Source organism: Coenobita brevimanus, chromosome 53 (genome assembly GCF_032717465.1).
Source record: "Coenobita brevimanus isolate Jiangsu-jjx chromosome 53, ASM3271746v2, whole genome shotgun sequence".
In the NCBI taxonomy this organism is placed as follows: Eukaryota; Metazoa; Arthropoda; class Malacostraca; order Decapoda; family Coenobitidae; genus Coenobita; species Coenobita brevimanus.
The window spans coordinates 20054742-20081669 of record NC_137006.1 but is presented as its reverse complement, the minus strand read 5'-3'; the positions used below and the strand labels follow the sequence as shown (position 1 = coordinate 20081669).

The following is a 26928-nucleotide window of genomic DNA, read 5'->3' as shown; positions in this document are numbered from 1 at the left end:
TGCATGTGCGGTGTTGGGGCCTTTCAACTGCATACCGGGCAAAAATCTCACTTGTGAGCTCCCTCACAAACCCTTCAAAGGATTCCTGAACTCCTGTTGTCATGGCGTGCAGGTGGTGGCAATTCAGGGCAGTTATATCTAGCAAGTGAAAGAAGAGCTTCTTGTACCACTTCACCGTGGTCCTGGCACACTCGACAGTGGATATCATGGAGTCTGACTGGTCCACCAGGCGCATTTTGATGTTGTAATCGAGGACACATTCAGGTTTCCATATGTGGCGCCTGTTCTCGCTCCGGTAATCCACAGACTCTGTATGATGCATCAAGGGGCGGCGAACCGTGGACAAAAGGCTGACTTCTCTATTGTGGTTCCACACTGTTGCCAGTATATTGTTTGCCTGGAAGAAGACAACCTCATTTCTGTCAAGTTTCTGCCCCACCTTGACCATGTGACGCCGGTTCACCTTGATGTTACCACAGATTCCCGTGTCATGCCTGTGTAGATAACGAGCGAGAAGAGGGCTAGTGTACCAGTTGTCCAGGTAAAGGACGTGGCCACGATGAAGGTAGTCTTCTATCATTGTCTTTATCACTGCTCCAGACAGTCCAATACTCCGATCTTCTATTATGTGTGTTTGTGCACCGGTGTACAAGACTATGTCTTGCACATAACCAGTCCTACAGTCACACATAACAAAGATCTTGAACCCAAAATGATGCCTTTTGCTGGGTATGTACTGCCGAAATGAAATATTGCCTCTCCACAACACGAGACTCTCGTCTATGACGAGGTCTCTATAGGGATAAAATGAGGAACGAAATGTTTGCCTCAGGTGATCAAAGACCGACCTAATTCGCCTCATCTTATCTATGTCATTTGCATTTGCAGGATCATCAGCATTGTAAAAGTGGAGGCGACTTAGAATTTGGTGTAAGCAATTACGGCTCATAACTTTGCCAAATATTGGTGTCAGCATAATAGGGTCCCTTGACCAGTATGCCAGAATTCTGTTCTTTCGTACAATACCCATCACAAGTACCAAGGCAAAAAATAAAAACATTTCTGCAAGGAAGACTGGGTAATCATATTTGATAGAATGCCTGCTCCTTGTGCCCAATCTTTCACTCTCATGTCGCTGGCTGCTTGCAAAACGGTTTGCCTGGTCCACTATTTCCTCCACAAAACCCTCACTGAAAAAAAGGTGGAAAAAATCCAGCCTGGTGGAATTAGGGTGAATTCCTGGAGCAGTGCAGCCAGTGCGCCCCTGCTCAGTGAAGGGGTGAATGATGGGAGAAAAATCACTCCCATCCTCCCAATTCCAAGACACAAATCCCTCGTCCCCATCGTTGCCTTCGTCTGAGTTGGGGGGAAATGCTGGTGGTGGAGGTTCGGGAGGAGGAGTGTGGAGGGCTTCCCCGCTCGCACTCCTCTTCCCTCGGCCCTTACCCTTTCCCTTTCCCTTTCCCTTACGGCCTTGTGGAACATTAGGGGGCTGTGGGGATGAAGTCTGGGAATACTGGGGAGCATAAGACGTGCTGGGGAGTGGTTCCTCCCCACCTTCCCCCTTCATCACAACACCACGTGATTCATCACACACCCTCACACGCCCACGTGTCTGGGAATATTGGGGAGCATAAGACATGCTGGGGAGTGGTTCCTCCCCACCTTCCCCCTTCATCACAACCCCACGTGATTCATCACGCACCCACACTCGCCCATGTGATACTCCCCGCTGCCTCACACCACCACGGGAGAGCGATGACTCACTCCTGCCACTCTCACTTTTCATACTCGCCCCTGCACTTTCCCTTTCACTCCCCACTCCCTCCACGCCACTTCTGCCCTCCCCAAACAAAAAACTAGGCCCATACCTGCTTATACGACGTGGTGTGTGCTCGGGGCCATGATGGGTGATAATCTCTTGGCCGTACCATGTGGCAGCACGTCCCACCGCTCCATCCTCGTCCTCGAAATCGGGTTCCACATCACGTAGGGGCTGCCGAGAGGATGTTGCACGTTGTTTTTGTGCAGGCTGGCCCTCTCTAGCAGCACGATAAGTCACGTAGCGCCGCTTCCTGGTGGACGGGACCTCCTCATCACTGCTGCTGCTTTCAACCTCCTCTGGTTGGACATAATCTTTGTCCAGAACCTCATCATCCAGTTGGGAATCACTGTCGCCTGTGAAGGCGTCCAGGGCAGCTTGGATTTCATCCTCCGAGAGACCTCTATGCGCCATGTCTGACTAGGGTCACTGCTAACAGGTGAATGATCGAGCCGAGGGTGAGCTTGGGTCTCGCGGGGTCGCCGAGTGCCCCCACCTGATGGCAGGTAGGGGAAGGTCGAGTGACCCTGCGTACCAAAAATCAAGCGTGAATTTTGAAAATTGTGCAAATTATGCACCTTGCAATTGTGCGACGTACCAGTATGTTGACGGGACTGGCAATTACAATATGTTGCAATGTAGTCATACGTCGATGAGACGTCTCGGGTTAAAAAGTAATATTCCTGCGGCCATTGATAAAGAGACTGGGAATAGGTGTGATATCTTATGTGCATGTAGTGTGGTGTAGACAGTTGAAGGTAGAGGTATTAAGAGAGTATGCCGGCCTACTCTGTGTGTAAATGAAAGCACTGAAATTTTTCAGCAAAGGGAGATGGTCAGGATCAAGTCCTGAGGGCTGGTGAAACGGGAGCTCCAGCTCTCCCTATCACCAGCTTGCCATCTACCTTGGGAGTACTGCCCTGTTCGACTGGTGCTAAAGTCTATCATCAAGTTATAAACCATAGTTTTAATTCAGCAATTATTAAAGTAGCAAGGGGCAACTCAGACAACTCGGATTCACAGGCATTTTATATTGTCCAGACTCTCTTTGTGGAAAGTGTGGAAGAAACATCTAACCTAGGGAGGTGTTGAGCTAAACAATCCCAGAAGCCACACCAGAGAGTTCACCTGTCATCATCTAGAGACTGGTTTCAGCAATCATCATTCCATTCTACCCCAATGTATTTTTTTTTTCCTGCTACTAATTACGAGTAAAATAGCTAGAAGTGGGAATAGTCAACAGAGATCTGATAAACCCATCCAAAGTTTTTCAATTATTTTGGTGCTCCAAGTAAGGAAACTCAGTTGTGTCCCAAGACAAACCAAAATATGTTCCAGGTTTCCTTGTGGGACACAGTTTATGCCCTGTGAATATAATAGTTCTTGAAACGGGGGCATGAGAATTGTTCACTGGGCAGCGAGCTAACGTCAGTCCTCCATGAAGGAGAAAATGCAGGTATTCAAGGAAACAATGTTAGTTTGGCTTTTGCAATTGATTATTATTCCTCAAGTGGTTTGTAAACCCAAAGGATAGAATAAACCTTTCTTGTCAAAATATATCAATCAATCAATCAATCATTTCCTGTGGCACCCCACGGGATGCATAGGGTCTCAATGAACTCTCTCCACCAATATTTGTCTCTTGCCATCTCCTTCAGGTCCCACCAACACTCCTCTCCTGCTTGATTTTTCAGTCCTCAACCAGGTTTCCCTCGGCCTACCTCTCCTTCCTCTAGCACTCCACTCTGGCACATCCTGTATTAAACAACCTTCTTTTCTGTATATGTGCCCCAGCCACTTCCAGCGAGACAGTCTCACATATTCATTAACTGGTTCCACTCTCGTAATATCCCTTACTCTTTCATTTGTAACTCTTTCTTGCCACTTTACCCCAAGAATCCTTCTCAGTATTTTATTCTCAAATCCTAATACTTTCTGATCTGTTGCAATTGCACTGTACCATGACTCATGCCCGTAAATTAAAATGGGTCTAACCATGGACTTATAAATTTTCACTTTAGTATGTACCGAAAGCATATTATTATTCCAAACAGATTTCAACATTCCAACAGCTCGCCAAGCCTGTCTAATCCTCTTCTCAATTTCATTGTTTAACGATCCATTAGATGATACAATCGTTCCCAGATATTTAAAGTTTTCTACATTCTTCACCACATTATACCCAATTACACAATCGATTTGGTTCTCCACGTTCATATTAATAATTTCAGTCTTTCCACAATTTATTACCAATCCCACTTTTTCTCCTTCCTCCACCAGACAATCGAGCACCCTCTGCATCTCGTAAATACTTCCGCAAATCAGTACAATATCATCAGCATAGTCCAAAGCCATCAGCTTCTTATGTTCTTTCCAGTTAATTCCTGCACCTGTTCTCCTTACAACCTTTTTCATAACATAATCCATAACCAAAACAAACAACAATGGCGAAAGAACTCCTTGAATCACTCCTGACCTAACTTGAAATGGATCACTCAAAGAACCACCCACCATTACCTTACAAAAAGTCCCTTTATGCAGGCTTCTAATAATATTTACAAACTTTTCTGGTATACCATAGAATCTCATAATTTTCAACATAGCTCCACGTGAAACACTATCAAACGGCATTTCATAATCCACAAAACACATGTTAAGTGGCATTTTCATCTCATTAGCTTGTTGCATTAGATGCCTTACAAAAAAAAATCTGATCATTACAACCTCGACCCCTTTCTAAATCCCGCTTGTTCTTCTCTTAAAATTTTATCAATTACTGTCTCTATTCTGTTCAACAAGATTTTGGAAAAGACTTTTGCAACTACAGGTGTCAAAGTTATCCCCCTCCAATTGCCACACACACTTAAATCTCCCTTTTTTTGGTATTTTTATAATCACTCCATTTTTCCACTCTTCTGGAATTCCACCATTATCCCAAGCCACATTAAAAAGTTTCAAAAGTGCATTCATCAACTCGTCATTTTCCACCTTAAGCATTTCAGGAAATATTCCATCCCCACCTGGAGCCTTAAAATTCTTTAACTCCTTTATAGATTTTGCTACCTCTTCCAAAGTTATATCCCCTGTTTCTATCTGCAAATCTCTCTCGACTGGCAAAATGTCCTCTTCAGCTGGGATTGGTCTATTTAGAACAGATTCAAAGTGCTCTATCCATCTTCCTTTTATATCCAAATCTTTAGTCATCAAATTACCATTTCTATCTCGTACAGGTATTTCCTTCCTTCTCTTTTCAGTCCCAGTTAACTCCTTTATGGCCTGATACGCTGCTCTTGTGCTCTGACCGTCATTTTTACTTAATTTAATTTCTGTCTCTGTCGCCTTTTCATCATATAGTCTCCTCTTATCACGTCTAACGAGTCTTTTTACTTCAGAATGTAAACTCCAATACTTTGCTCTAAGTACTTCAACTACCTGGCCATCAACATGTTGTTCTGCACTTCTTAACTTAGCCTCTTTCCTTTTCTGAATTTCATTCCATGTTTCATCTGACATCCACTTTTTCCTTCTCGCTTTTCCCTTTTTCTTAATAGTAACCTTAGCACTCTTATGCAAAACCTCTTTTACCTCTCTCCACATTTGATTAATATCATTGTCTTCAGATTCCATCAAAGTCTGCAGGACTAGAAACTTGTTTCTGCATTCGTACCGAAACTTTTCCCTCGTGCTCTCATCACTTCTCAGCTCATCAAAATCATAATTATTACCTCCTGTACAATTACCATTAACGTTTCTCTTAAGTTTTATTTTAATCTTTGACACAACAAGTTGATGATCACTATCTATATCTGCCCCTCTCCATACGCAAACATCTTGCAAATAACTCCTATGCCTTCTGCTAATTGCAATGTGGTCAATCTGGTTACAATATTTACCACATGGTGAAATCTAAGTAGTCTTATGTATTTTTCTATGCTCAAAGATAGTTCCACTAATTATAAGGTCATTTGCCAAACAAAAGCTTGCAAGTCGCACCCCATTTTCGTTTCTTATACCAACACCCTCCTTACCCATACAATCTTCAAAGCCATCCCTACTACTGCCAACAATCGCATTAAAATCACCAATGCAAACTAACACATCATGTCTTGCCACTCTGTTCACTACATCCTGCAGCTTCTCATAAAAGTCATCCTTCATTTCATCAGCAGCCTCATTTGTCGGAGCGTACCCTACAACCATACTGATATTATCATGGTCAGATTTTAAGCGAGCATAAAGCAAGCGCTCATTAATTGGTTCAAACTCACATAGTGCCTTGCAAGCATCTCTACTCAGCAGTAAGCCTACTCCTTGGTAATGATTTCCATCACTCCTACCAGAAACCAACATAGTAATACCATCTTCCAAATTCATTTTATCAACTCCAAGCAACCTCGTTTCTGTAAGAGCACAAATATCCATCTTGTATTCCTTGAACACTGAAATAAGTTCTTCCATTTTACCAGCCTGATTGAGAGTTCGAACATTCCAGTTTCCTATTCTTAAGGTTCTTTTTGGATTTATGAACTTATTTTTACACCGTGGGATTCTTAGCACCCCCTGCCCACTTAAGGGCTGCACGGAACTGAGGGCCATTGCTTCGTCACCAGAGTTCATAAAGATTTCTTAGGCAGTAAAATATTTTGCCCTGAAGCCAATGCCAGTGACTCGCAGGAACCAGACAGTGGAGAAAGGAAATTAACTAAATATATACTGTTTAATAAATCAAAAGATGTCCATTCAGTTATTAAAAAGTATTACAAGTCACAAACAAGAGTGGGTAATGAGAGCCATTAATGACTGTAATGAGGCAGGCAAGGACACCCCGCTGCAAAGGGGGAAGTTAAGAAGTCTCCTGAATATTCTGTAACAGAAGTGATCTAGATACAAAGAACCATGTGAGAAGTGATCTAGATACAAAGAACCATGTGAGAAGCTGGAAGCAAACATCCTTAACCCCTACATGCCGGGGGTTTTCTGATGTCCCATGTTCCTCCCTACGGAGGATTTTGTATTTTCATAAAAAATATCCATACTTCAAACCCTTATTTTTGCCAGACTATAACAGCTAGAGAAAAAAATAGAGATACATGAGACTCATCAACTCTTCCTCTTTCAAATGAAAGTATCCTCACGTCTCCAGGTGGTCCCGTCGATAAGTTAAAGTTTAAAGGGTGGCAGGAAGACACTTGCGGCTATACACGTCAACCGGCGATGCTCCGCACCCAAAATCGTTACAGCTATACATGTCAACTGGTGCATAGTGGTTAAAGCTGATGAAGAAAATTAGAAGGTAGAACATACTAAACGTGAGAAAATTTTAAAAAACTATATTGTTGATAAGCGGGATTTGCCAAATAAGAAGTAATGGAAGGTTTTTGGTATTCCTCGTATTTTTCAGGTAATGTGTCAGAGTTGCCAGTTAGCTTGCTATTACTGAGTGGAGGTATTTTGTAAGTTGTGCATTAATATTTGTGCTTTTTTCCTCTATACTGTTGTATTTATGTGACTGCTTGTTAAGTAATGTAATTTTATCTCAGTTTGTATGCCAATTAATTTAGTGTTATGTAATGTATGAAAACACTGGATATTTTGGAAGTCTCCTAGTTCGTGACTGTTGCCCCATCGTGAGTGTACTAGAATGTTGGAGAAGAATGGAAGGCTATTTAAGGAGGTGGAAGAGCCTAGGACAGTGAGTGTCCTTTCAGTTTTAGTGTCAATGTAGTTCAGCCTAGTGCAGATTGTATAGCTCCAGTCCTTGTGAAAACAGTGAAGTGAAGTTGGCAAGCATTAAGTGTAATTATCCGGAAAATAAAGACAACGACCTTATGAAGCGAGCATTTGTTTACCAGTCCTGTGCCAATCTGTATTGTTGTACACTGAAAGGCTGCGTCTAGGAAGAACAACTCACTGGGCAACGTCCTTCCTATACTGAATTACTGCTGTTGGAGCCTGTGGCAGTGTGGGACGGGGACATAACTTTGGTGTCAGGAATGTGGATCATTAAGTGCTGCAGTGAGTCAAAGCTTCGACATGGAGGCAGGTGAACAGACAAGAGGCCAAGCTAGGCAAGAGGAGTCATCACTGGCTGCAATTATGAAGCTAGTACATGCACAGAAAAAAAAGAGAAAAAACTCAAAGAACAATTACAGGCTCAAAGTGAAGAACAGAAAGAGCCCAGGAACAAAATTAAAGAAGTATTACAAGCACAAAGTGAACAGCTAGAGGCATTAAAGGAACAACAGAGGGAGTTACAACTGAGGATGCAAGGACAGCTAGATGCATTCATGGGGGAAATGAGAGAACAACAACAGTTGAAGGAGGACATATACACTGAGCTATGGCAGCAGAAGTATGAGGTAAGCAATAATGTGATGGAGTGTAGAGAGCATGTACACAACCTACTGAAGATTACTGAGGGAATAGTGATGGAGTGTAGACAGCATGTAGACAACTAGCTGCATATTAGTGAGGGAATAGTAATGGAGTACAGAAATCATGTAGATAACCAGTTCAAGGATGTAGTTGATCATGTGAAGATAATTAGTGAGAAAATTGAGGCTGTAGAGAAATATTGCACTGCTGAGCCTCAGGTTAGTGTACCAGGAACATATGAAAATAATGGACAGTGTATGGTGGATCTTGACGAATCCCAAGCATGTAAATGTAGCATTACAGGGCTGAATAATTAGAATGTAGGAGTTTTACGTCCTGGACTTACTTATGATGCCCCAGTTATTCGGCCCCGAACCAGTGAAGTGCAAGGAGATAATGGGGGTGCAGTTAGGAAGAAACCTCAGGATTTTGATGGCAGATTTTCATGGGAAGCTTACCGTACACAGTATGAGTTACATGCTTATCAGACTGGTTGGGATGATAGGTAGAGGGCAGTGCAGCTGGCTACTAGCCTTAAGGGTGCTGCAATAGAAATTCTGGGCCAGATAGTAGTAGAGGAGAGGAACAGTTATCAGTTTTTAGTAGAAGTACTGTAGTGCAGTTATGGAACCATGTACCAGACTGAAGTCTACAGACTCCTTACAGCAGCTTGCCATAAGCCTGGAGATATGGCATACAAAGGGTACCCTGGAGCACCACCTAACCTGTTGGCAATTCTTCTGAGGGACCAGTTCACCAATATTCTTGATAGTGCAGAATTGAAAGCACAAGTAAAGCAGGCTCAACCAAGAAGCATGCAAGAAGCACTTGCCAGGGCTCTAGAATTTGAGTCCTACATTAGGTCCAGTACGTCCACTTTTCTGGCAGTCATAGTGCAGGATTCAATGCAAAAAAGAGGCAGATGTGTGAAGCAGGAAAATTTGAAGGAAGTTGCTGGTACTGTGAAAAGCCAGGACATAAGAAAGAAGACTGTTACAAGTGGAAGAGGGAACAGTAGAAGATCAGAGGAAATTGCCGGTATTGTGAAAAGCCAGGACATCAGAAAGTGGATTTCATCAGGTGAAAGAGAGAACAGGAGAAGATCAGAGGAGGTTGCTGGTTCTGCGAGAAGCCAGGACACAAGAAGATGGATTGTTACGAATGGAAGTATGAGCAAGAACAGTGCAAGAAAACCCACGATTGTAACAAACAGGTGTTGAACATGTGGTGAAGTGGGACACTTCAGGTATGAGTGTCTAAATGAGAAGGACGGCAAGATGAATCCTGCTGAAGACGAGAAGGATGAGTGAATTACTAGAGGGTCGTGACAAGTGACAACCATCAGCTGGCTTTTCCCAAGAAGCCCCACCACAGAGGAAATGCAAGAGAACCTTGATTGACAGTGTGCAAGAAAACGTAAGAACAGACGGCAGTGTAGTAGAATTTTGAATCTTAGTAAGAAATGTTGCCATACTGTAGCAATAGGGCCAGTGTCAGCTGAAGAAGACCTAAAGAGGATGCAGATTTACAACCAAGGCTAGAGTGGCTGCAGTGGAGTACAGTGGGACCATCTTGGGAAGAGGTTTCCAGGCTTAGCCTTACAACTAAGAGCACCCTGAGTCAATGGGACCTTCTTCGTATGAACAACGGGCTACTGGAACGTCAGTGGGAGACAACTGATGGTCTCAGCAAATATTTGCAGCTGGTGGTTCCAAAGAGAACGAGGTCTGAGATCTTGGGCACCTGGGAGTGAAGATAACTCTAAGTTGGCTGCGACAGAGGTTCTACTAGGCTGGCATGCATCATGATGTTGAAGAGTGTTGTCAGGCCTGTGATGTATATTGCGCCAAGAAGGGACCCAAGAAACGTGGTTGCACCCCTCCCCAGCTGTACCAAGTGGGTGCACCGATTAAAAGAGTTGTGGTGGAGATTGCTGGACCTCTACCACTCACTGAAGGTGGAAACCGTTATATATGTGTCACCATGGACTATTTCAAAAAGTGGCCAGATCAAGAGGCTGCGACTGTTGCTCAGGTGTTGGTTGACCAGTTCTGTCATTTTGGGATGCCACAGGAGCTACATTCAGACCAGGGTAGAAACTTTGAGTCTGCTATGTTCCATGAGTGCTGCAAGTTGCTGGGGATCAGGAAGACCAGGACAAATCAGTCAGATGGGATGGTGGAGACATTCAACTGACCCCAGGGACATGAGCTGGTCAAGTACTGCGTAGAGGGACAAATGGATTGGGCCAGAAATTACCTGCGTTGCTGATGGCATATCGGCTTGCATCCGATGAGTCCACTGTCTACATCCCTGCAAAACTGATGCTGGGCCATGAGCTATGTTTACCCTTTGACTTGTTAATGGGAAGACCACCTGGTGAAGAGTTGCCTACAGACACCTCCAGCTATGCAAAGCATTTTCAGGTAAGGCTGGCTGAGGTACATCATCAAGTGTGAGGAGCCCTTAACCCTTCGCGAGCTGATGGGGTCCCAGCGGACCCCAGCATGTTTTTGAAATGTTGCCATTAATCCATTTTTTATTTTCACAACCTGGCCTCCCATGACTTTAATTATAGATGGTTGTTTTCTATGTACATAAAATTTGAACAAAAAAACTCGCACCATTTAGGAATGCCATTGCAAGAAATGTTAGTGGGGTCCACCTGGACCCCACCTGGCCTTTTGTTGACTATTTTTTTTATATGTCTTTTTTTTTCAGATATTTCAAATTATATACATTAAGGGCAATGTCAATACCAGTACCAGTTTTATTCCTCAATAACGGTGGCAGAAGGTGACCAAGAAGAAGAAAATGATTCAGATGGTGATTTATCTGTATCCGATGCTGATTATGAACATTATTAGGATGGTTTTTCTGTTGTTTTCTCTTTATAAAGTCACTTTTCTTTGTATTTATAAGATATGTACTTAGCCTTTAGTTGTATTCTGATAAAATTAAGTTTTCTTTATATGTGTGTAAAACTGAAAACAAAAAATCTTTATATCAAATTTGAACATTATAAGGATAGTTTTGTTTTATGATCATGCTGATTTACTTTGTACATGAACTTATTATCCTGAGAACCTGTTCCAAGAATACTGAAAAACAGACATTAAAATAAATGTAGGATCAGTACTTCCATAATCAAACTGTAATAAAACTCTGATAAAATGAAAGAATTTTGTTCAGATAAGAATTGAAAACAAACAACAACAAAAAGGGACATGTAGTGGGTTGGTGCCACGTGCTGTGCCCTGGGCAACATATGTACAATGTTTAATAGATATAACTTTATGCATATAGCAGAAATCCCCAGTAAGTTTTGGGGTCCGCTGGGATCCCATCATCCTTCTATGTAACTTGGTAACCCCCGGCCCACGAAGGGTTAAGTTATCAGAAAAGGTGATGAAGTGCAAGTATGATGCCAAGGCAAGTGAGGTGAGCTTCAAGGATGGTGACAAAGTTTGGTTATACAATCCTCAACAGAAGAAGGGACAGTCACCGAAGCTGCAGAGCCCATGGGACGGGCCTTACACTATGTTGGACTCCCTATCAGACATAACGTACCGGATTCGGGGAGGCAGGAAACCTCGCCCAAAGGTGGTACATGTGAATTGCCTGAGGCAGTACCATGCACCAGGGCAGTACAGCTGGGACGTCTCCGAGAAATCATGCTCACCCACAGCTGAGGATGTTAAGGAGGACCACAGAGCTGAAGTACAAGAGGATGATGACAGTTTCCCAAGAGAAGAAATGCATCAGGAAGATGACCAAGACATTCCAGTAGGAGTGGACTGTGCGGAGGAGCAGGGACATCGTCAGAAGTGGCATAGGAGATCTGATAAGTTGAAGGATTATTTTGTGTAAAATTAATGTTTAGTTTGGATTAAGGATTATGTTTGCATATATTGTGTAGTTTTGTTGGGACGACAAAGGACTAAGGAGTGGGTTGTGTTGAGAAGAGAGATTTGCTAGATAGGAAATACTGGAAGTTCCTCGGTATTTTGTATTTTTCAGTTTCGTGTCTGACTTGCCAATTAGCCTGCTATTTGTGAGTGGAGGTATTTTGTATGTAGTACATTGTTTTGTGCTATTTTTCACTATAATGTTATATTTATGTGATTGTTACATTATGTAACTTTTTCCCAGTTTGTATGCTAAATAATTTACAGTGTTATGAAGTGTAAGAAAACTCTGGATATTTTGGATGTCTCTGAGTTGGTAACTGTTGCCCTTTCGTGAGTATACTAGAATGTTGGTGAGGAAGTGAAGGCTGTTTTAGGAGGTGGAAGAGCCTAGGGCAGTCCGTGTCATTTCAGTTTTAATGTCAATGCAGGTCAATGTCAGTTCAGCCAAGTGCAGATTGTACAGCTCCAGCACTTGTGAAAACAGTGAAGTGAAGTTGGCATGCATTAAGTGTATTATTTGGAAAATAAAAACAGCAAGCTTAAGAACCTATTAATCTGTCTGTTGCCCGACGCCTTAATCCCATACGGAGTGGCCACAAACAAATCGCCTCCACGTCGCCCTATCCCCCACCATTTCAGTGCCCTGCTCCCAATTCACACACCCCTTTCTCATGTACCTCTCCACTCCATTCTTCCATCTCGTCCTTGGCCTCCCCCTCCCTCTCTCCCCCTCCACATCACTCACATACACTCTCCTCATCAGCCTCTCACTCTCCATCCTCACTACATGGCCAAATCACTTCAATGTATTTCTCCTAACGCTTCCTATCACATCCACATCTACACCACAATGCTCCTTTACATCCTCATTTGTCAGTCTGTCTCTCCATGTGACTCCACAGGCTCCTCTCAACTCATTTCCACTGCTCTCACTCTTGACCTGTGTCCCTCCAACAACGTCCAAGCTTCACTTCCATACGTGAGGGTTGGTATCACAATACTGTCATGTAGTAACTTTTTCACTTCCATGCTCACTTCCCCGTTTCTTATCACTGCTTTCAAGGAACCAGCAACCTTTCTTCCTTGTTGTACCCTTTCAAACACTTCACCCTCCAAACTTCCATCCTTACTCATCACACTACCCAAGTACTTAAATGTACTCACATTTTCCATTTCCTCATCATCCAACCTCACTGTATATTCACTGACTTACTTCTATCGAAGACCATAACTTTACTCTTCCCTACATTCACCTTTAGATTCTGTTTCTCATTCTCTCTCTCTCAAACTCATCCACCAAGCATTGCAGCTTCCCTTTGTCAACACATTCTCATCTGCAAACAACAGTACAGGGAGTTTCCAAACACTGCCATCTCTCACTAGGGCCAATCCAACATGGAACTTATTCAGTTCCAAATGAGCTGTGAGTGGGGAAGGTACTGCGCAGTTCTGTCCCTTTTAATTTCCACTCTTACCCCTGTCCCGGCACTTGCAACATATTTCACTATATCAGTAGTGCTTGTGTATAGAGTTTGGGCATTCCTGTGATTAGTTTTGGTGTTTGCAATAGGAAATTTGGTGTTTGTGAAGCATTCCTTGTCGTTATCAGCCATTGGGCCAACGAAGATTGTGCTACTGTTTCTGATCAACTACACTGCCTCTACCCTGCACCAAATGTGAGTATTCAGCTATAAAAAATAGTGATAGTGAATCATGTGAATATAGTGTGCATATCTAGTGTACAAAGAAATTGTGACATACGTGCAGTAGCTTAGAGGAAGGCAGGAAACCGCCCTACAGCCACGACACGGCGTGGGTACACCGTAGTTTCTTGCATTTTTCTTGAAAACTATGAGGCCTAGGATCACCGTTGTGGGCTCAAAGGAAAGCCAGTGAAATTCTGCATTGGATGATTAACAGTGGCGAGAAAAGTTTTTTTTTTACTAGAGCTCCCCGAATAAAAAAAGTCTGTTGTCTGTCGGAAATGGGTTTTACTTTTTCGCTTATTAATCATACACCGTACCTCGTATCAAATTGGGACCTCTGACATTCGAAAGCTAATAAAATTCTCTTTCCAATGTTGTATAACATGTAGAGATTGATTAGTAAATATTCGACTTATGAGGATGGGTGAGTGAGATGTATGCTCCTGAATGTTTATTCACACGGCCCTAACATATGTATAGTGTGTGTGTGTTTTTTTTTTTTTTTTTGCTAATTGTGTAGAACAAACATCAACGAATAGGAATATGTGGGTGTTGTGACAAAATAAATATGTTTGGGTGGTGAAAATAAGCCGAGAATACACATTTTTGGTGCACATGGCAGGCGAGGGGAGGAGAGGGGAGAAAAGCCGGCACGTCATGTCCCAGAAAACTGATTAACTTATCCGCACGGGAAAAGGTTAAGAACACAGCATTTATTTACCATGCCTGTGCTTATCTGTGTTGTTGTACACTGAAAGGCTGCCTTGATGAAGAACAGCTCAGTGGGCAACGTCTTTCCTCGACTGAACTACTGCTGTTGAAGCCTGTGACAGTGTGGGACGGGTATGTAACAATATCATAAATGTGAAACTGATAGATCAAGTAACCCCCTAAAATGTGGAAACTGTGAATGTATGCTGAAGAGCAACATTGGAAATGACGAATGTATGCTGAAGAGAAACATTACGTAAGCTGTCAGTTCCAGAATTTGATGGCAAACAGAACTCTACTATAGTCAGGGAAAAGTTTAAGTACCGGGTATTTATTCCACGACAGATTAAATCACTCAAATGTTAATAAACTGCCTTATCTACTCACGCAGCTGAAAGGCACACCCTATAAATCTATAGGAGAATTGCCTTCTGAGCATGATAAGTATGAGGTTGCTCTGATTGTCATTAGAGATAACCGCGAAGACAAAGAGCAGACCATTGCCAAATTGGTCAAAGTTTGACTGAATTATCCACTTCCAAGTATGACTTTGACTCTGCCAAACTTTCAGGTTGCAGTTAGCTGCAATTTCAAGGCCTTGTTGGTACTTACCAGGATGATAATGCATTTTTTTGCTCTCAAGGATTATCTGACCGATATTTCCTAAAATCAAGGATGCATTTCATAACAGATACCCCCAATAACTCTTATTTCCTTTAAGGAGATTGCAGGTGGTCAAATGCAACTTTGCAAACACATGCAGGACACAATTAAAAATGCTAAATGTGAACCGAAAGCTCACATAAAGATAAAACCTATTCATTAACCAACAGTGAAACAAAAATCAATATCTGATGGGACTATCACTGAGGAAACCGGAACCTTCATTAGTTGTGTAGTGGAAAATGAGGGATTTGCTAAATCAGGGAATGGACAATCTCGTGGAAGTGAGAATGTAAATAATTCCATGTTAAACACCAATATGAACTGTGTTTTAATGGTGAACAGCATTCTAATACATATTACAGAAAGTATCCTGTCAGCCTCAAGACTCTCATAAATAGAGGATATAGGACGTTGCATGATTTGTTTAAACCCCACACACTTATCCACAGATTGTAATACTAAACTGAATATTTGCTCCAGATGTAACATGCGTAGACAAACACCATAATACACTGTGTTCAAGGACAAGTGGTGGTGAAGTTATTAAAACTATGTCTGTATGACAGTTGCAAAGTTAACTAATCCAGTAATAATGCCAGCTGCAGTTCCAGCTGCAGAAGTAAAGGCAATAAATGATAATTAAAATGTATATAAACTCTGTGACAGGGTGCACAAAAGTACGGTATCTGCATCAAATCTCTTCGATACTGGTGTGCAGAAATGCAGTATCTGCATCACCTCTCTTTGATACTGTTGCACAAAAAATGCAGTATCTGCATCACCTGTTTTTGATAGTGGTGCACAAAACTGCCATACCTGCATGAACTCTCTTTGATATTTCGTTTATGCCTGCTGATATTGTGAAGGCACTGAAGTTACCTACAATAGACAAGATTAATCTGGCCATTAGAGGGTTTTTTACCAATAAGAAATCACAGATCTTTCATCTGGTTAAACCTTCGATCCAGATAGGTAGGTACAAATGCTGTATAATAGCAGCTGTGCTGGAGAAGATGGGCGCAAAAATCTAAGCAAAAAAGCTGGACAAAACTTCAGATCACTTGCAGAGCCTAGCAGTAAGATTGGCTAACCAGAATATTAATTCTGATACAGTGGGTCCCATAAAACCAGTAACACTGAATAATAGTGGAAAAAGCAAGACTGGCATATCTTGGGATAGTTCCATACGTACCTCTCGAAAATAACACTCATTTTTTGTGTGAGACCCACCAGTTCCATGTGTTACACAATGTTTACCCCTGAAATTACCTTTTATGCTAGTCACGGATTGATCATGCCTCGATTATGTCATATTACTTTCTGTAAAATTCGAATTGGATTCACATAATCTAAATTATATTTCCTTCTGCAGGTGTCACTAATGTTACTTGAGCAATAATGCCTAGAGAATGCAAGAATTCTCCAGACACCTTCTGTTATATATGTGGTCACTGACAAAGAAGTAGTATAAACGACGACTGACTCCGCATGTGAAGTCTATATGAACTGTACTTTGGATGCAAAGTTGGTAATCAGGAAAAATTTGGTCACCTCATATATGCTGTTTCACGTGCATTCATTCATGGCATAGGTCAAGGGCACTAGTCATGTTCGTACATATGATGTAACAATGGTATCGAGGGAGCCAATGAACCGTTCATCTAACTGCTACTTACGCTTAACAGACACACATACGTTTTCTTCCCTTTATGTTCTTTATCATTTCTCACAAGACATCTCATTTCTTTTTACAGAATATTGCATTATTTTTTCTGTATATCGTGTAATGCAAAACCATGCTAAGCAGCTATGGTTTGTGATTATTCATTTCTTACAGCAGGTCACAACAGGAAATGCAAAAAGGCTATTGTCAATCGAATGCTTCAGGCTGCTATTCGCCCAGCTTGCCATCCTAGTGATACACCTGTCCCTCAGCTTCCATCTGAAATATCAAGCGATGACATAGTCAGTGCTGACGAACCAGAATCACTAGATCCAACATATGAGCAACAACCTGAATCTGGAAAAAAAAAAAAAATGCATCTCATAACCCAGCAGAGCCCACTGATTTGGTTCTTGATCTATCCCTCACAGAGGGATTTGCTAGTCTCCCGTTTACAGCAATGGAATCTATTGGATGAAGATCTATGATTTACAACATTTAGGGAACACTCATCGGATTTGCACCAGTACTACTCAGTGGAAAACAACCTCTGTTTTGTTTGTTTGTATGTTTTTCAATGATATCAAGGAACTGATGCTCATTGGTTGAGCTACGAACCAAGCCATTAAAGGTTGTTTATTGATGCACATCTGTACCGAATTAAAACTGTTCTGCTACATATTGGAAACATCGTGCCTTTTGTTCCAGTTGTGCACTCAGTCACTTTAAAAGAGACAGTTTGTTTTTTTCTAGATCACATAAAGCAAAATGAGTATGAATAGTTTGTTTGCACAGGTTTGAAATTTATTGCCATACATAATGGGTTACAACTACCTTTAAAAGTTTATGTGCTTTCTACGTAAGCAGGACAGCTGACCAAGACAAAAACGATACCTATGGTCAGCATGGCTGTTGCGGGATCCATTGACACCCAGATCCCACAGTGTTTTCCATCATTAACGAGCCACTAGTACAAATGGGATAATTTTGCTTCCACTCTACATAAAACTGAGATTAATGAAAAAGTTTACCAAAGCTCTGAAGCATCATAAACCATCTTTCCAGTACCTCAAGGGGAAATTTCCCAAAATAAGTGGTGTTAAGATCCAAGATGGGACATTTGCCTTGCTCTCAAAGTCAACTGAAGTTTGACAAGGATTTCGATTCAATTATGGATGAAAATGAGTTAGTGGCATGGTGCTGCATTCAAGAGTGTCTGCAGTGGACTACTGGGAAGACATATATATGACCAACATGATGTTTTATTGGGTGCACTAATCAAATGTTACCAACATCTTGGGTGTAACATGTCACTGTAACTTCATTCTCTTCATTTCCATTTGCCCTTTTTCCCAGAGAATATGGTGAATGTAAGTGATGAACAGGTTCCACCAGACAATAACAAAAATGGAGAGTTGGTACAAGGGGAAATGGAGTCCAGTCATGCTAGTCAATTTCCACTGAAATCTGAAGTGCGACCAACCGGAGACATCATACAAACAAAAAAGAAAGTACAAATAAGTACAGAAACTTATTCTAGCTTACTTGTAAAGTATTTATTTTGTGTATTTTGTTTTGAATAATAGTGGTGATCTGTTTCAATTGGCACTGATAATATATTTCCATGCTTTCTCTAATTTAACCCTCGGCGTCCCGTCGACGTTCTTCCACATCCTCACGTTTTGTCACTGCCAATCCCGTCGACGTACTTTAACGTCCTGCAATTGCAAGGTTCATAATTTCCACAATTTTCAAAATTCGCACGAGATTTTCGATTCGCCCACCTACCCAAGCCTCCCCTACCTGCCACCAGGCGGGCAGCGTCCCAGACCCCGCGTGACGCGCGCTCGCCCTTGTCTCGGTCACTCACCTGTTAGCAGTGACCCAGGTCAGACATGGCGAGTAAAGGTCTCTCAGACGACGAAATACAATCTGCCCTGGATGCCTTCACTGGAGATAGTGATTCTCCACCTGATGATGATGTGGTGGATCGAGATTACGTCCAGCCTGAGGAGGAAATAACAAGCAGTGATGAGGAGGTCCCTTCGCCCCGGAAAAAGCGGTATGTGACATATTGTAAGGCAAGGGAAGGCCAGCCTGCACCCAAACCACCTGCACAGACCTCTCTCCATCCCCTAGACAGATTCTGATGAGGACGAGGATGAGGACGATGACGATGACGGTGGCTTAGGACGTGATGTTGCCTCGTGGTTGGGGAAGGAAAAAATCTCACCCCAAGGATCAGAAGGTGGGGCGAGTAGGCAAATAAGGTATGGTCCTAGTGTTTTGTCTGGGGAAGTCGAAAGTGGTGTGGTGGGAGTGCGGGGTGAAAGGGAAAGTGGTGTGGCGGGAGCGCGGGGTGAAAGGGAAAGTGGTGTGGCGGGAGTGCAGGGTGAAAGGGAAAGTGGTGTGAGGGAGGCAGCACGAGCACGTGGTGCACGTAGGCCTAGGGGAAAGGAGGTGGAGCCACTCCCCAGCACGTCTTTCGCCCCACAATATTCCCAAACTTCCTCCCCACAGCCCCAGGATGTGGGGAAAGGAAGGAAAGGGAAGGGAAAGGGTAAAGGAAAAGGGAGAGGGAAGAGAAGTGCGAGTGATGAAAGGTGCCGCTCTCCACCTCCCCAACCTCCCCCACCACCCTCACCTCCCCACCCTGACGAAGGCGACGATGGGGACGTGGCTGGAGACGGTGGTGTCTTGTGGAACTGGGAAGATGGGAGTAATTCTACTCCCATCATTCACCCTTACACTGAGGAGTGGCGGTCTGGTTGCACGGCTCCAGGTGTGCATGCGGGTTCCACTAGGGTGGATTTCTTCCATTTGTTCTTTGGGGAGGCGTTTGTGGGGCACATAGTGGAACAGACAAACATATTTTCACGAACACAGCACCGTGAAAGTGAACGTTTGGGAACAACGAGCAGGCATTCCCAGCAATATGACTATCCTGTGACAATTTCTGAGATGTTCTTATTTTTTGCCCTGGTTCTCTTGATGGGTGTTGTAAGAAAAAATCAAATACCTGCATACTGGACCACTGACCCAATGACCATCACACCTTTCTTTGGAATGGTGATGAGTCGTAATAGATTTCAGCAGATTCTCGGCCGCCTCCACTTTTTTGATGCAGAAGATCCAGCTAATGCTAATAACACTGATAAAATGAGGAGAATTAGGCTTGTATTTGATCATTTACGGGAAATGTTCCGCTCCTCATTTTATCCTTACAGAGACCTCGTCATAGACGAGAGTCTTGTGTTGTGGAGAGGCAATATTTCCTTTCGCCAGTACATACCCAGCAAGAGACACGGTTTCGGGTTCAAGATCTTTGTTATGTGTGACTGTAAGACTGGTTATGTGCAAGACATAGTCTTGTACACGGGTGCACAGACAGATATAACAGAAGATCGTAGTATAGGACTCTCAGGGGCCGTGGTGAAGACAATGATAGAGGAGTACCTTCATCGTGGTCATGTGTTGTACCTGGACAACTGGTACACTAGCCCTCTTCTCGCTAGGTTCCTCCACCAACACGACACCGGAGTCTGTGTTACAGTCAAGAGAAACCGTTGCCATATGGTCAAGATAGGGAGGAAACTTGACAAGAACGAGGTGGTTTTCTTCCAGGCAAAAAACATCCTTGCCACCCTGTGGAACCACAACAGGGAAGTTTGCCTCCTATCAACTGTACACAGCCCCCTGATGCACCACACAGACTCCGTTGTTCACTGTAGCGAGAGGAGGTGCAACGTCTGGAAACCCAAGTCTGTACTGGACTATAATCTGAACATTAGGCAAATGGATCAGTCAGACTCGATGATTTCCAGTGCTGACTGTGCCAGGACCACGATGAAGTGGTACAAAAAGCTCTTTTTCCACTTGCTCAACATCACGGTCCTGAATGCACACTACCTGCACGCCATGACAACAGGAGTATCAGAGACCTTTGAGGGGTTTGTGAGGGAGCTGGCACATGAAATAATCTCCAGGCATGCCCAGGACAGACCCACACACCGCACCCGCACCCCCATAGCTGCCCAGACTCCCCTACGCCTCGAAAGACACCACTATCCTAGCACAATCCCTTCCGAACCAAACCGTCGTAAACCCAGCGCCGCTGCCATGTATGCAAGCACTCAACAGTCAGACCAGCCACTCAGAGAAAAGACACAAGGTACGAGTGTGTAGAGTGCAATGTTGCATTGTGCCTTCAGCCATGTTTCAGAGAGTACCATAACTTCCTACACTACTGAAACTGTGTGGGATGGCGATATGACGCTCAGTATAATGGTAAGGCCAGTCAGTATGTGCTAAGTCTTATATAAAGTTGAAACGGGTGTAATGTTTGCAGGAAAGTAATGTATAAGTTGAGAAATAGTGTAAGTTGAAAGAAGTGATATCAAAACTACACCCACTGTGTAAATCTGTGAAAATATGATGCTCAGTCTAACACTCTGGTCAGTAAATATGTGATAGCAAGAATATAAAGTGGAAACGGGTGTAATGTTAGTAGGAAAGTAATTTATAAGTTGAATACTAGTGTAAGATGAAACAAATGATATCGCGATAACACTCACTGTGTAAATATGCGATAATATGACGCTCAGTAGAATAGTAAGGTCTCCAATTATGTGATAGCATTTATATCAAGTGGAAACATGTGTAATGTTAGTGGAGAGGTATTATATAGGTACAAAAATAGGTTGTAAGTTGAAATAGTAGTCATATTGTGACTTCACCGTCTGTGTTATTATGCACTATTATTACGCTAAATATTTATGTAAGGCCTGAAACTATCTCAAAACAGTTCTCAAAAGTGGAAAACTGTATAATGTTATTAGGAAAGTATTATGTAAGTTGAAAAAACACAATACGAGTTGAAACAACAGTTACAGCGAGTTCACTCACTACATAATTAAGCGCTAACATTACGCTAAATGTTATCGAAAGGCCTGTGAATACGTAAAAACAGTTCAATAAAATGTAAAATGGTATAATGTTATTGGAGATGTATTATGTAAGTAGAAAAAATGATATGTATCATGATTCAGCAATGTTAGCGATTCATCATGACCAGTCTGGCCGATTTTGCTCGGTTCGCATGATGATACAATGCTTATTTCAACTCTAATTTTGTATAAAATCCAATTTACTCTTGCATCACATGTTTTTATGTTTGTAATAAATACATATCTACTGACTTTCATTGGTTCCCAGACTTATAATACCATAGAAAACGTGAGAGCCTCAGACCACCTACACAGAACACGGTACCAGGTGTAACAAAGGTATACCTGTTTAAGCCACTTATGGACCCCGGTGAACACTTTCTTGGTGATTGACCATTGTTCCTGACCAAAAGCGAAAGTTTTAGCAAAAAAAATTTGGGTCCAAAAATGGTCGGGATTGGGGGGTACCAGTGGTGAAAAAGTGGTCGGGACGGGGCGGGTTAATGTATAAACACTTAGGAAAAGATTACAAGAAAATGTGACGATAGGTGGATATGGCTATCAGTATCAGAATTAGCAGACTTGCGATCAGTCTTCTATCTCTACTATTCCCAAGGCTGTATTCTTAATCCATCTTTCTTTTCACACTCCTTGCTTCCTCACTACCCTCTTCTATATATAGAATGTGACTAAGAAGCCAAAGACCATTATCGTGTCCCAGTTCCATCAATGAATGTGGTAAAGTGAAAAGCATTGCAAGAAGGAATAAGGAAGCAAGAAACATGTTTTCTTTCATTAGTCTCAAGTGTACCACGTTGAGTACACCGCTTCCCGTCCGATCAGCGAAGTTAAGCAAAGTTGGGTCTGGTTAGTACTTGGATAGGTGACTGCCTGGGAACACCAGATGCTGTTGGCATCCCTACGTGTCAAGTGGGGTTTGTGGAGGATTAGTGCCCCTCCCAGTAAAAACAATTAACTCTAAGCCCTTGACCACCCCGTTTGGGATACATGGCGTCTGGCAATGAATGAATGAATGAATGAATTGATAAAGAAAACCTAAAATGGACTGTTTTTTACCTTGATCCTGAAATTTGTTAAACAGTGCAGTAGGATCAGACTGTTGTGGAAGATTCTTCCATAGGACTTTCAAAAACGGAAATGTTCAGATGTTCAAAAGCCCAGGGGGTAGTATTATTTTGGATCCATTACCATTTCCTCAACAGGCCAGAAGACAGACTAATTTGGTAGACTTGGTAATTATTTGTGGCCAGAAAAGGAGCCGAATTGGAATTATTCAGTTAAATGATTCAGTAAAAGAGAACAGTGAACAAGTTCATAAACTGTGGGATGCAGATAGTATTGAAATACATACTGACGAACCAGTGCATGAAGTACAAAGATGGATATTATTGAATTTGTCTGCCATGGAAGTTAAACATACAGTTATCATAAGCTCACTTAAATTCCCTTTTAAGAATGTTCAGAGATAAACCTGATCACCTAATATTTTATAAAAACATCATAAAGGAGGAGTTGAAAAAAATCATAGAGGAAACTGAGAATCTGGTTATTCCTAAGGATGGTTACTATTTACCTTCCCACGCACTTAGTAAAGATTCAGTAACATCTATAAGGATATTTTCAGGTGTGGTTGCAAACCATCCAAGGGGGAAGCCAGAGTCATTTATGTTGTAGACCAACATACAGAGAACCTGGGAAATATTCTAATAAAGAGAAATTCCATATAAGATTTTTCTCAGAAGTGGATTAAGAGAAGAGGACGGGAAATATACCAGATTCCCCTGGTTTCAAAATACATAGACCCTGATGGTCCTTTGAAAAACTATTGTTTCAGGCTGGTGCCTTTTTGCTGTTGCACTAGTTCTTTCTTATTAGGTAACACACTAAATTTCCATTTTCAGATTGCTGATTGACCAAAAATAGTACAAGGTGTTACAGAAACTGACACAGAGAAATGAACTGACACAGAAATGTGAAAGGCAAATTCACCTTTGCAAAGGTGGAACACCAATTCACCACTTTTAAAGGATAAAATAAAGAAGTACTGACAAGGATATGATATCCTAGTTTTCAGGCTGTGCTGGGTCTCAACTGAAATATTTATTCTGATGATCAGAGCTTCAAACATGTCAAGTTTCCTGAAGATACAGTCACTAAGGTTTTTGTTTAGTCAGGCTTCTGTGGTATTTGATCCTTTAAGATTGCTTTAAGATTGTGGAAGTGTGCATGGAAAAGTTTGGAAGGAATGAGAGTGTTTTTGATCGGTGATATGAATTTAAAGTAGGGAATGTGAAGGTGGATGGAATAGTTGGTGAGTGGGGTGTGCCTGCTGAGATAGATGAGAATGGCAGTGCGTTAGTGGACATTTGTGCTGGGAGGGGGTTGGTGATAGCCAATACCTTCTTCAGGCACAAAATGATCCACAGGTATACATGGTGAGTGATCAGAAGGGTGGGTGGTGAACTGAATGAAAGGAAGGCAATGATTGATTATGTGTGTGTGGATGAAAGGATGCGAAGATGTGTAACGGATGCAAGAGCTTATAGAGGTTGGGGAAGTGGACTTTCTGACCACTACTTGATGGTGGCCAGAATCAAGATACAAATAAGATGGAGTAATAGAAGAAGGGAAGGACGGGAAGAAAGATTATTTGCAAGGAGAGTGGAAAGGTTACAAGAGGATGAGAAAAAGGCAGAATATAAGAGAGAAGTGGAGGAACGATTGGGCAAATATGAATTGGAGCAGATGGGGAACGTGGAAGGTGTGTGCAGGATATTCACAGAAGAAATATGTGCAGCATGTGATGTGATGTATGGATGAAGAGAAGACGGAGGGGGGTGCAAGGAACAGCGTGGTGGAATGAAGAGGTGAGACAGGCTGTGACACAAAAGAAGAAAGCATACAATGAATGGATGAGAAATATGGGCGTGGAAGAAGTTGAGAGGTGGAAGAGAGAGTTATATGTAGAAAGAAAGAGAAAGGTAAAATGATTAGTAAGAGAGACTAAGAAGAGAGTGGATGAGGAATTTGGAAGGAATTTGAGTGTAAAGTGGAGGGACTATAAGAAAATGTTCTGGAAAGAGGTGAAGAGAGTAAGACAGGGTGGAAGCGAAGTTAGCAGGGGAGTGAAAGATAAAAATGGTAGATTACTAGTGGAGAAGGGAGAAAAAGTGAGAAGATGGAGAGAACACTTTAAGGAATTGTTGAACATAGTGGATGGAAGTGATACAAGTATAAGTGGCTGGGCAATGGCTGGGAGAAGGAGGGAGGTGAGAAGTCAGGAAGAAATCAGTAGGATAGAAGTTGTGGAAGCAATGAAGAAAGTTAAATTGGGGAAAGCCCCAGGAATTGATGAAGTGTGTGGTGAAATGTTGAAACATGGGGCAGAGATAGTAGTAGAAGGGATGTGGAAGATGTGCAGATTGGCATGGGAGGAAGGTAGAGTTCTGGAGGATTGGAAGTCAGGTATAATTATTCCCTTGTACAAAGGAAAAGAGGAAAAAGAAGTGTGTGGTAATCATAGGGGCATTTGTCTTCTTAGTATACTAGGAAAAGTGAATGTTAGGATACTTATTGACAGAGTTAGGGAAATAACAGAGGAATTAGTTGGAGAAGAACAGGGAGGCTTTAGGAAGGGAAGAGGTTGTGAAGATTAGATATTCATTCATAGATCTTTAGTGAAAAAGTTTCTAGAGAAGGGAAAGAAGTTGTGTGTGGCTTCATGGATTTGGAGAAAGCACATGACAGGGTGGACGGACAAGGATTGTGGAAAGTGTTAAAAATATATGGAGTAGATGGGAAGTTGTTGAATGCTGTGAAGTGTATGTACGATGGTGCGAAGGCTGCAGTGCGTGTGGATGGTGAACTGAGTGAATTTTTCTCTTTGAAGGTTGGATTGAAACAGGGATGTGTCATGTCTCCATGGTTGTTCAATCTGTACATGGATGAGATAATAAAAGAAGTACAAGGTAGGGTAGTGGATGTTGGAGTGGCCCTGGTGAGAGAGGGTAGTGTTTGGAAACTCCCTGTACTGTTGTTTGCAGATGATACTGTGTTGTTGAGTGAAGAAGGGGAGCTGCAAGGCTTGGTGGATGAGTTTGGGAGAGTGTGTAAGACACGGAATCTAAAGGTGAATGAAGGGAAGAGTAAAGTGATGGTCTTTGAGAGAGGTGAAGTCAGTGAATGTACAGCGAGGTTGGATGGTGAGGAATTGGAAAATGTGAGTACGTTTAAGTACTTGGATAGTGTGATGAGTAAGGATGGAGGTTTGGAGGATGAAGTGCTTGAAAGGGTACAGCAAGGAATAAAGGTTCCTGGTTCTTTGAAAGCAGTGATAAGAAACAGGGAAGTGAGCATGGAAGTGAAAAGTTATTTCATGACAGTATTGGGATTCCAACTCTAATGTATGGAAGTGAAGTTTGGACGTTGTTGGAAGGGCACAAGTCAAGAGTGAGAGCAGTGGAAATGAGTTATTTAAGAGGAGCCTGTGGAGTCACATGGAGAGACAGGCTGATAAATGAAGATATAAAGGAGCGTTGTGGTGTGGATGTGGATGTGAAAGGAAGCGTTAGGAGGAATACATTGAGGTGGTTTGGACATGTGGAGAGGATGGAGGATAAAAGACTGAGGAAGGGAGTGTATGTGAGTAAGGTGGAGGGTGGGAGAGGGAGGAGGAGGCCGGGGATGAGATGCAGGGATGGGGTGCAGAGATATATGAGAGAGGGGGGTGTGAGTTGAGAGCAGGGCAGTGAAATGGCGGGGGACAGGGCGACGTGGAGGCGATTTGTTTGTGGCCACCCCTAACGGGATTGAGGCGTCTGGCAATAGATAGATAGATAGATAGAAGATTGCTGAGTCCTGTAACTGTTAAGGCCACATGTTTAGTACAAGAAAGACTGCATGAGAAATTGGACTGGATCAATAAACTGGATGAGGTGTAAGAAGAAAAAATGTCGACTGATCAGGGATGAATGTGAAATCTCACAAAGGATATTCATTCCCAGAGAGATAGCCAAAGATAAACACTCAAACTTGCATATATTTTGTGACGCTGCTCAAAAAGCATATGGATCAGTAGCCTATTGTGTGTCTGAAGATCATAATAGAC

General features: G+C 42.4%; 1 protein-coding gene and 1 pseudogene across 1 annotated transcript in view; both read left to right on the top strand.

Moving 5' to 3' along the window:
- The window catches only part of LOC145400659 (metabotropic glutamate receptor 6-like), a 202077-nt gene that overhangs the window by 115651 nt on the left and 59498 nt on the right, over window positions 1-26928 (top strand). The window lies entirely within an intron of this gene.
- On the top strand, window positions 22600-22717 carry LOC145400854 (5S ribosomal RNA; annotated as a pseudogene).